Source organism: Amblyomma mixtum, chromosome 3, assembly GCF_055824585.1.
Source record: "Amblyomma mixtum isolate Tamu chromosome 3, ASM5582458v1, whole genome shotgun sequence".
In the NCBI taxonomy this organism is placed as follows: Eukaryota; Metazoa; Arthropoda; class Arachnida; order Ixodida; family Ixodidae; genus Amblyomma; species Amblyomma mixtum.
Genome location: NC_143014.1, coordinates 281615963 through 281625998, shown reverse-complemented (window position 1 = coordinate 281625998; position 10036 = coordinate 281615963). Strand labels below are relative to the sequence as shown.

The following is a 10036-nucleotide window of genomic DNA, read 5'->3' as shown; positions in this document are numbered from 1 at the left end:
ATTTGAGAATTGTACCACATACTATTCGGTGGGAGATGCGGCGCGTATACCGACAAGAAGTTAGATTTCGGTTCTGTTTTCACGAAAACAATAAGATTTTTAGAGGGTAAGCGAAGAATTTAAGCTTATAAACCAATTGCCTTCTGTGGTCTTGGATATCAGATCAAGCTGCACACGGCAAGAGTGCGAGCGATAAACATACGACCGTGAAATGGGTTTCTGTTTCGCGTTTTACCCATTTTACCGCAAGACGGCGGAAAACCATTCGGGCTGCAAACAACCCTGTGCGTGGCTGCATCAATGGCGTTGGCGTGTTTTTCGCGGATTACGTTTTCTTCAAAATCCAGCTTCATCGTCCGCTTACGGTAAGTCTACACGTTTATATTTTATTCATTTGGTCCCCTAAACCACTCTAAGCAGAGCTGTGTGTGCAGAACAGATTATGTGCGCAGTTACAAACGTCCTATCTTCGTTTCTAAGGCGGAAGCCATCGGGTTCTCGACTAATGCCGCTTATCTCTGTCCCGCTGTCTTTACTGACGCGCGGAAAGGAAGTCTGTGCGATGCCCTTGATGATAAGCCGCTTCTCGCGAGCTTTCTACTAGATTTTTCGTGTTTCAAGGTAGATGCGCGGCCAGAAATGTCGTTTAGCCTGTGAATGACGGCCGAAATGGAACTTTGTGTTAGCGCCGTGTGAGCTCAATTTACTTTGCACCTCCGAAAACGTACTTACATAAAGTCTCGTTCAGTGGTGGGTTACATTTATTTTCTTATCTTTGTGTTATCGCCTGTCTGGACCATGGAGTGCTGTTCTTTTTGAGCTGTGCATTGCTTGCTACGTATGGACGCTCGCTCGGTGCGCGTCGTGGACGCCGACGTTTCAGCAAAGGTGTCTTGTAACGCTATAGACTGGAGCGCGAGACGTTTGTCAAAGTTGTATTCAAGCGGCGCTGGAGGAATGCTTGTAGTGTGATGGGTGAATAAAATTCGTTGCCGGCACGAATGTCCGGCGTGCTCAAACACCGCGAAGAACCCACGAGCTCCATCCCATCTCCCCTTCGTTGCACACGTATGGATTCGTCCGTGTCTGTCATCAGAGCCGTTGGCCGCCGCCGCTGGCTTGCGGGCACTTCATTTTGAAAGCTGGGTAAAGGTCGGCTCGACAAGAGGTGGCTTAAATTTCGTTCCGAGTGGTTCGTTCATGAATCCCGCTCACGCGTGCACAGATTTCTAGAATACCGTTTGCGCGAGAGGCAAAGTATGTGTTTCTGATTTCAGACTGCTACGTTACGAAAGCATCGATGTGACTCGCCGCTTATTTGCGCCTAAAATTAAATTAAGCTCTCGTGTTACTATAGCTGCGCCTGTTGAAGGCGTTAGTTGTTTCATTGAAATACTTCCTACTTTGAGCACGTTCAATGCTTTCGCTGATTTTTCTAGCAGCGTTGGTTAGGCTGCCTCCATGCAAGAAACACACCTCTCTACTACGCTGTTGGAGCTGCACTTGAAGGAAAAACTAAGTGAATTTCAGACGGTATTTTATCGTGACAGTAATTTGCTGTCTCAACCTCGCGACTGCTTTTGAAACGGCGCAGCTGCAGCCTCTGTGTGCTGTATTAGTTTTCTGAATAATGAGCGCGGCATGGAAGCGCTGCAACCCGCTTGTTTCTAAGAGCGCGCGCAGATGTACGATCGAGTATGCTGTTCCGTCTTTGTGCTTCAAGTTATAGGCGCAAATCTGTGGTGAACTGGTTGCTTCTGCCTGCTGGTTTTGTATAGCTTGTGCCCGTTTGAGTATCGGCTTACGTATACACTCAGCCAAATCTTTAACTGGCTTAGGTGTTGCATCGCTAAATGCACCTTGTAAAAAGGTGCCTTTTGGCTACAATGCTGGCATATTCATGTTGTAATTTAACGCGTGAGATGGCATTTCATAGTTTCTTTTTGTTAATCTAATGTTTGAGTGGAGTACTTGCATGTTTAGATCAAAGTTATCAGAAATATTCATCGTCTGCCGCTACGAAGAGCCGAAACAAGCGGAATACGCAGCAATGGTTCTGGTGGCGCATTTGCACTAATCTGGGTAAACGACTTGTCCGCCATTAAGGAGTGGTACTTTACCCAGAGGATGAGGCCATATGGACCAGATCCATTGCTGCGTATGCCGCTTGCTTCAGCTGTTCGTAGTGGCAGACGAATATTTCTGATAACGTTGATCTAAACACGCAAGTACTCCACGCAAACATTATATAAACAAAAAGGAACCACGAAATGACATTTCACTCGTCAAATTACAGCATGAATATGCCAGCAGTGTAGCCGTAAGGCACCTTTTTTACAAGGTGCATTTAGCGATGCAACACCCGAGCCAGTTAAAAATTTGGCCGGGTGTACCAGGCCTAATTCACGCAGGGTATTCTGAAGCGCTTCTTCTATAGCGGTTATAAGAATAAATGCTGCAATATTCTCCTTTTTGGATCCCTCTGTAAGGTGCACTGAATCTGTATTTTATGGAGGTGGCATTCTTAACAGCTCCTTGCGAGTCAATTCAGATATGTGGCACAATTGTTCGAAGTCTTCTGTTACAAATAGTGTAAAAGGATTGCCATAAAGAGATCAGTATTGGCTGCTACAGTAATGCCATACAGAAATCAATATGAGTACTGGATTCAGAGTAGAGTGCTCCAGGGATTAGGGGTCTTTGTTACAATGTTTTATGACGACACTTATAATCTGTCGTGTATTTAATGAAATGATTGAGCCGGCGTGATAGCTCAGTGGCTATCATGTTCGTATGGCGACCTGAAAGATGCAGGTTCGATTCCGGCCTAGGCGGTCGCATTTTAATAGAGGCAAAATGCTAAAGGCCTGTGTACTCTGCATAGGTGACCGAAATTATTCCCCAGCCTTTCACTTCAGCGTCTCGTAGCCTGTCGCCTTGGGTCTTTGAACCCCATAAAACCAAACCAAAAGATCAAGATTGCCTTTCTAGAATGGCATAGCCAGGATATGCCTTGCATTGTAAAGCACATGTGTAGAGATGGAATGGGAATTTTTTTTTCACTTCCTCTTATATTATTTTTTTCCTTTGTGCTGTACAGGTGAACATGCCCGGATGATTTACTGCAGACAACAGGCCACAAGAATGCTTTTCTGAGGAAACTAGCCCGACTGGTACTTTCAACTTTTATTTTACTGTGGTGCATTCTAATGGTGCATGTATTCCATATTCCCAGCCTGGATAGCTTGGAAATAAATTTGTAAGTATATTGATTGTTTCATGTGTGAACTCTGTCTGGGGACCTTTTTCAATGATTGTGGACAGTCTATAGGCAGTCTATAGATAATGGTCTACTAATAGTTTAGTAGACAGAGGTCTATAGACTGTCTATAGACAAAGGTCTATAGCACTGCCAGGCCACACCCCTATGAAATGTCTATAGACAGTCTATAGACATATGTCTACTGGACCAGTAGACTTTTGTCTGTAGACTGTCTATAGACAGTAATCTACAGGAAGTCTATGGCCATAAGTCTATAGGTCGTCTATAGTCCGTCTATAGACAAGTGTCTATAGACGGTCTATAGACAGCTCTATAGGAAATGTATGACCATAAGTCTATAGATCGTCTATAGACTGTCTATAGACCTGTGTCTATAGACTTCCTATAGACTTATAGACTTTCAGTAGACATTCGTCTATAGACGGTCTATAGACAAAAGTCTACTAAAAGTGTATGGCCATAAATCTATAGACTGTCTATAGACCAGTCTAAAGGATTTGTCTATAGACAGTCTATAGACTTCATAGACTAAAGTCTATATATAGACAGTCCATAGACTGTCTATAGAAATTTTTATAAGGGGTGTACGCTATAATCCATCTGATTGGCTATAAGGCGAAAAGCCGCTTGATTTCGCATCTGAAAAACCCTCCAGCTTGAGCAGTTTACGATACCCCGTCGCGCGAGTAATTGGTAATGCCGAAGCTCGCGTCAGTCGAGAATTTCTCGTACGCAGTATACTTAAGGCCGGTTCACGTGCAAGGGACTGAGCGATTGAGCGGCGCGTCGCAGCGAAAATTTCCAACTTGTTGAAACCTCGCCGCTCGTCGCAGCGACGACTCAAAACAGGTTTTTCCACCGGGGCGACAGAATTCACTAGCATTTTCGCTTGCTTTACGCGTGCGCCGACATGACCGCGCCGCACGCGGCCTCTACGTTCCCGCGCGCTATTGAGAAACGAAGCTGTCATGTATCGGCACCTGTATACAGACAGACACCTTTCCGTCAACCCCGAAACCGACTTGCCAGTCACCCTCGTTCTTTCCTACATGGTACGAGAATATGCGAGAACCCTTCAACCGCCCATCCCCCACCCAACCAGAGCCTCTTGGGAGCACTGGCTCACCCTATCCAGAGCTTACCAAACATGTTTTATTTAAATCACCTCTTCGATATTACCTTTGTGACTCGTGTTATATATCTCGAGCCAATATAGCTCAATATCTTCAAGAACACAGCTAATCTGGGCTTCTCGCTAGTACAGTGAAAAATTATGACTTTAGCATATTATGATGACGTCCACCTCTTTTGTTCTGAAAAAAAACAGTATGATAAAAAAACACGCTTGGATGGGTTGAGAACGCTTCTTTTCTGCACGGACGCAAATGGGTAGCGCAGCCGCCGCGGTGGCTTAGTGGTTATGGTGCTCGGCTCCTGACCCAAAAGACGCAGATTCGATCCCGGCCGCGGCGGCTAGAATTTGTTTGGAGGAGAAATTCTAGACGACCGTGTACTGTGCGATGCCAGTGCACGTTAAAGAACCCCAGGTGGTCGAAATTTCCGGAGCCCTTCACTACGGCGTCTGTCATAGCCTGAGTATCTTTGGGACGTTAAACCCCTTAGACCAAACTAACCAAACCAAATGGGTAGCATCTTCGTTGGGATGCCGCGTTGCATCATTCTTGCAAATGCAGCAATTTGCTTGAAAGAAGCCACTGTTGCACAACATAGACTTTCTGTAACTTTTTCTGGGGCGCTATCAAAGGGAACCTGTGTGTCTACAGATTTTTTGGGCCCTTGATAGAGTTTGGTGAATCAGCCAGGCACCACATGTCCACCGACTTGTTTCAAGGCATTTATTTTCAAAACTACGAAACAACCCCTGTCTGGCCGCTGTGCTAAATACGCGCCTAAGTACTCGTCTGTCTTTTCTGGACATGGTCGTCAGAGAACTTTATGCTGATGCATTCGGTTTTCTCACTATTCGCTTTTCCTGATAGAATGCTTGTACGACCTCTCCACAAGGCAAATGACGAAGGTTGTGATCGGTCATTACTTCCTCTACCCATATATCTGCAGTCTTGCCAAACCTTTTTGATGCCACTGTATTAAAGCGAATTCAGCGCATATATAGTTTCAAACGGCCGGAAAAACCTTTTCAACGCTTCAGATATGGACCTTACGCGTTAGGCCGCACCTTCGCGTCAAGGAGGCGTTTGTCCCGTGGTCAGTGAATTGCTGCCTGTGCGAGGAACGAGAAATATTGAGCAACAAATTTATTTTTTTTTGTCGTGATGCTGTGTTTTTTCTTTTTTTTCTGGGGTGGGGGGGCACGTACTTCAGCAGTCTCTTAAACAACACATTGAGATCAAGCACTTCACTATAACATATGTCTGCGATGAAAGACTCCGGAATTCCATGCGAACTCTTCGTGTTTCTAGGACCGCTTAGCGTGTGGAAAACTCGCATGATGGATGAACACCCTGAACTGCCGCGTTCAACGAGTCTAGTGCTCACAGAGCAGTGCTCTTTACCGCAGGAGAAATATGTTCCGCAAGTTAAACTTCCTGACTTGTTCCGTAATTTTGATGTGCGGGCGGAGTAAGGGAGTCACGGCGGCGCAGGACATACCGAGATCTCTGAATTCGACGAGATCAAGCGAGGCATGAGGATGGTCAAAAAGGTTCCTAATATTCCATGCAACAGAGATAACAAGAAGCCTCGGAGATGGCCGAATAGCCTACGGCATCTCTAAACGGAGCTTTTCTGTTGCGGAGCCGCAGGTACGAAACCAACTCGGAGTATGGATGCCCTTTAAGTTGTTCTTCCACTGCGTCAGCAGTATAGCCTCCTTTCCCAAAAATAACCGCACCCTGTGCGTGTGGGGAAGGAGGGGGGGGGCTATGCCTTGCGTGTAGCCTCCACCCTTGATTCACACGACACCCCGGTGGGCGCACATCCGGGCACTCGCTGGTAAAAATACACTTTCAAGTAGCCGGGGACGAAAGTCTCCGGACCACGTGTTCCTCTAACGAAGCCGATAACTGCTATTCGTCGGCGGCTGGAGACCACACTTGTGGAGGTAAAAGTTAAATTTTTGTTCTTTCATCTCCACAAGTGCGGTCTCCAGCCGCTGTCTGATAGTAGAGCTATAAGCTTCGTTTGAGGAACACGTGGTAGGGAGACTTTTCTCCCCGACTGTACCTTCACCGTCCCCCCTCCCCCCATCGCCCACCTGTGAGGAGGATTGCTGTGACTAACTTTCTGCCGCCCTCTGCTACGCTTGCCTTCTCTTGAAATCCACTCCGTTGCTCTTAAGGACCATCGGTTATCCTGCCTTCGCATTACATGCCCCGCCCAAGTGCATTTCTTCCTCTTGATTACGGCCAGGATGTCATTAACCCGCGTTCGTTTCCTCAACCATTCCGCCCGCATCCGATCTCGGTTTTCGGTTTGATTTCGGTTAGGTTATCATTGACCTGTACTTGATCCCTGACCCACTCTGCCCTCTTTCTGTCTCTTAACGTTTCACCTCTCAATAGTCTTTCGATAGTTCGCTGCGTTGTTCTTAACTTAAGCTGAACCCTCTTTGTTAGCCTCCACGTTTCTGCCCCATAGGTCAGTGCCGGTAAGACACACCTGTTGTATACTTTTTTCTTGATGGATATCAGTAAACTGCCTTTCATGATCTGAGAGAACCTGCCATACAAGCTCCACCCCTATTGTATTCTTGTAGCTATTTCCCTCTCATGATGCGGATAAGCGGTCACAACCTACCCTAAGTAGACATATTCCCTTACTACTTCCAGCCCCTCGCTACCAAGTGCGAACGGCTGTTCCTTTGCTAGACTGTTGAAAATTACTTTGGTCGTCTGCATGTTAATTTTTAGACCCATCGTTCTGCTCTGCCCGTCTACATACTTTGCTGTTCATGTACTGAGTGACTTCGCAAGGCAACGTGATCAGCGAATCGCAGATTACTTAGGTATTCTGTCATCCCCAACTGTTCCCAATTCAGGCCTCGGAATACTTCCTTCCAACAGGCAGTGAATAGCACTGGCGAGATCGTGTCTCCCTGCTTGACACCCTTCCTTATTGGAATTTTATTGCTTACTCTGTGGAGGACTATGGTAGCTCTAAAGTCGTTATAGATACCTTCCAATATTTGCGCAGAGCTCTCTTCTACGCCCTGACTGCGCAATGCCTGCATGAAAGCTGAATTTACCAATGAGTCAAATGCTTTCTCAAATCAATAATTGCTATAAATATGGGTCGGTTATATTCGCATTTAACTATGAAATGATTGATAATATGAATACGGTTTATTGTCGAGTATCCTTTATGAAAGCCTGCCTGATTATTTTGTTGATTGAAGTCTAAGGTTGACCTGACTCTATTAGTGATTACCTCAGTAAATACTTTGCAGCCAATAGACAGTGCGCTGATTGGCCTGTAATTTTTCATGTCCTTGACGTCTCCTTTCTTATGAATTAAGATAATGTTAGCGTTTTTCCAAGCTTCTGGTACGATCGAGGTCATAAGGCATTGCCTGTAGAGAGTGGCTAGTTTTTCTAGCACAATCTCCCCTCCGTCCTTCAACAAATCCGCTGTTACCTGATCCTCCCCAGCTGCTTTCCCTATTTTCATCGCTCCTAAGGCTTTCCTGAGGCTAAGACCACGTGACTGAGGCCTCGTGACTAGCCGCAGCTGCAGCCGCCACGCTAGGGTGGCCACGCCGCTGCTCCGATAGCGGTGCGCCGACCATCGCTTCACTATAGATGTGGTCAGGTGATTATGCACGTGACTCTGAGTTCGCTTAGGGACACGACGCCGCTTTCTCATGCTGTGTCGCCGTGGATTAGAGCGCGGCTGACAGTGTCCCGAAACTAAAGCCTTAGTTTGATATTTCAGCTTGAAAATATATATCGTTAAAAAGTTGGCGCGGTGTGGTGCGAAGGATAAGTATGGAAGGAGAGATTAGATGCATGCAATGAACGAACGAACAGTTGATTTTTCTACTCGATCTAAGAGGGAGATTGTTATTAAAGGATCCTTTTCGTCGTGTAGATTCGATATTGCTTAATCATGTTGCTCGAGGACACTTGTGGAGAGGTTCACCTTTTATTAACAATAAAAAAAGAAAGATGCTAGCAAGGAGAAAACTTATTCTTAGTGTTACCTGAGGAAACCAGCCCTCGGTCCCGCCGAAACAGCTGGTTTTAACCGTATGTCGCCGCCCTCGAAGGGTAGGCTAACCAATTCGTTAACTCCACAGACATCCGCCGAAGAAAAAATTGGGGAAAGAAAAACATTACCAATCAATGATTGGGAAAGGAAACCACAGCCAATCGATAATTGGGGAAAGATTACTCAGTCTGTCCAACAGTGTACAAAATATACACTTTCCATCATGGTGATTTCAGAGGATTCTCCCTTCCTCCAGCAAACATCGCAATCATTCTCGCTTTCCAGCGGATGCGGGTTTTTTCAACCTCTGGTAAATCCAGGTTCGAGGAAAGTGATCTTCAAGGCCCATCTGTTCGGGGCTGTCCATCGCAAACTGTCATGACGCACAGTAAATGGACGGGCAGAAATTCGTACAAAGCGTATCTCTCACGTGTCCCTTCCCTGTTCATGCGAGCTGAGGTTGACTCGTACTAACGAGCGGTCATTCTTCATGTTTGAAATTAGCAGGGCAATGTCTTGTTGACCACGCCTCTAGCTGTCAACGAACGCCGCCTTTGCCACATTGAGCTTTCACCAGTGGCGCCGCTGAGATGGGGCAAAAGTTGCGGGACGCAACGCGGATTACGATGGCTCGTCGCCGTCCGCTTGCATCCGCCTCGCCGCAAGATCGCGCACAATTGTATGAGACCTGGCGTATACGTCCTGGAGGGGTTTGAAGTTTCCCGTATTCTCGAAATCCTCCACTCTCCGGCTCCCCTTATCCCTCTGGGTAGCGACTATGATTCACCCCCTTCTCTGCCGTTGTGCGGAGGACAGAAAAAAAAAGAAACTCAATGGGCATATTTTTTTTTTTCGTGAAGCCAGACGTGGGAAACACACATAGCCTTGGAAATTGCACCCCAACCAAGGGAACCAACTTATTAGTGAAAATTAATAATACATGACAGTGAACAATATCAAAACGTTTTATGAGAGAAGAAGTTGCAAAAATTTAAAAGAAAACGCAAACTCAGTAATTTCCGTATTTACGGCCACCGCGCTGCGTGCACGATACCACGTAGGTGGCTCGCGGAAGATGGCTCCACCAGACTACCCGCTGATCCCTGCTGAATCTGCAACGGGGTCCAGGGAGCCGACCAGCAGTGCTGCCTCTACCCCGGACGCAGCACCAGTGAGCACGGTAGCTGCGCTGGTCCTTGGACAGCACCCGGCAATGATGCAACGCAGGAGGGTGTTCCTGCCGGTGGCCGATCAGCTGCTGTTGGTGGTGCTGCTGCTGCATGGTGGGAAAGCAGGAGGACGACACGCTGCTTTAGTTCCCTCTTCAGGAATAGCGTATGTACATACACTTGCAAATGAATGCTCTACTGCGGCGTTTGGTGTGGTATAGGACTCGCAGACACACGTTTTGAAACAGCCAGGGTAGCTAAAACGGCATACATTTACTGTTGGCCCATTCCAACGCGCGAGACTCAACATACAAAAAAAAGCACTTGGGAAGCAAGTTTAAACCAAACATTACGACTTATATTACTGCTCATTTCTTTCCTTATGAGAGTCACAGTG

The 10036-nt window shown here is 46.6% G+C and overlaps 1 long non-coding RNA gene across 1 annotated transcript; it reads left to right on the top strand.

The window, feature by feature from the left end:
- The first annotated feature begins 279 nt into the window (after positions 1-279).
- Positions 280-9676, top strand: LOC149355037 (uncharacterized). Its single transcript, XR_016289689.1, has 3 exons — positions 280-365; positions 3101-3173; positions 9532-9676. It is a non-coding gene; the product is annotated as an uncharacterized LOC149355037 (long non-coding RNA).
- The last annotated feature ends 360 nt before the right edge of the window (positions 9677-10036 follow it).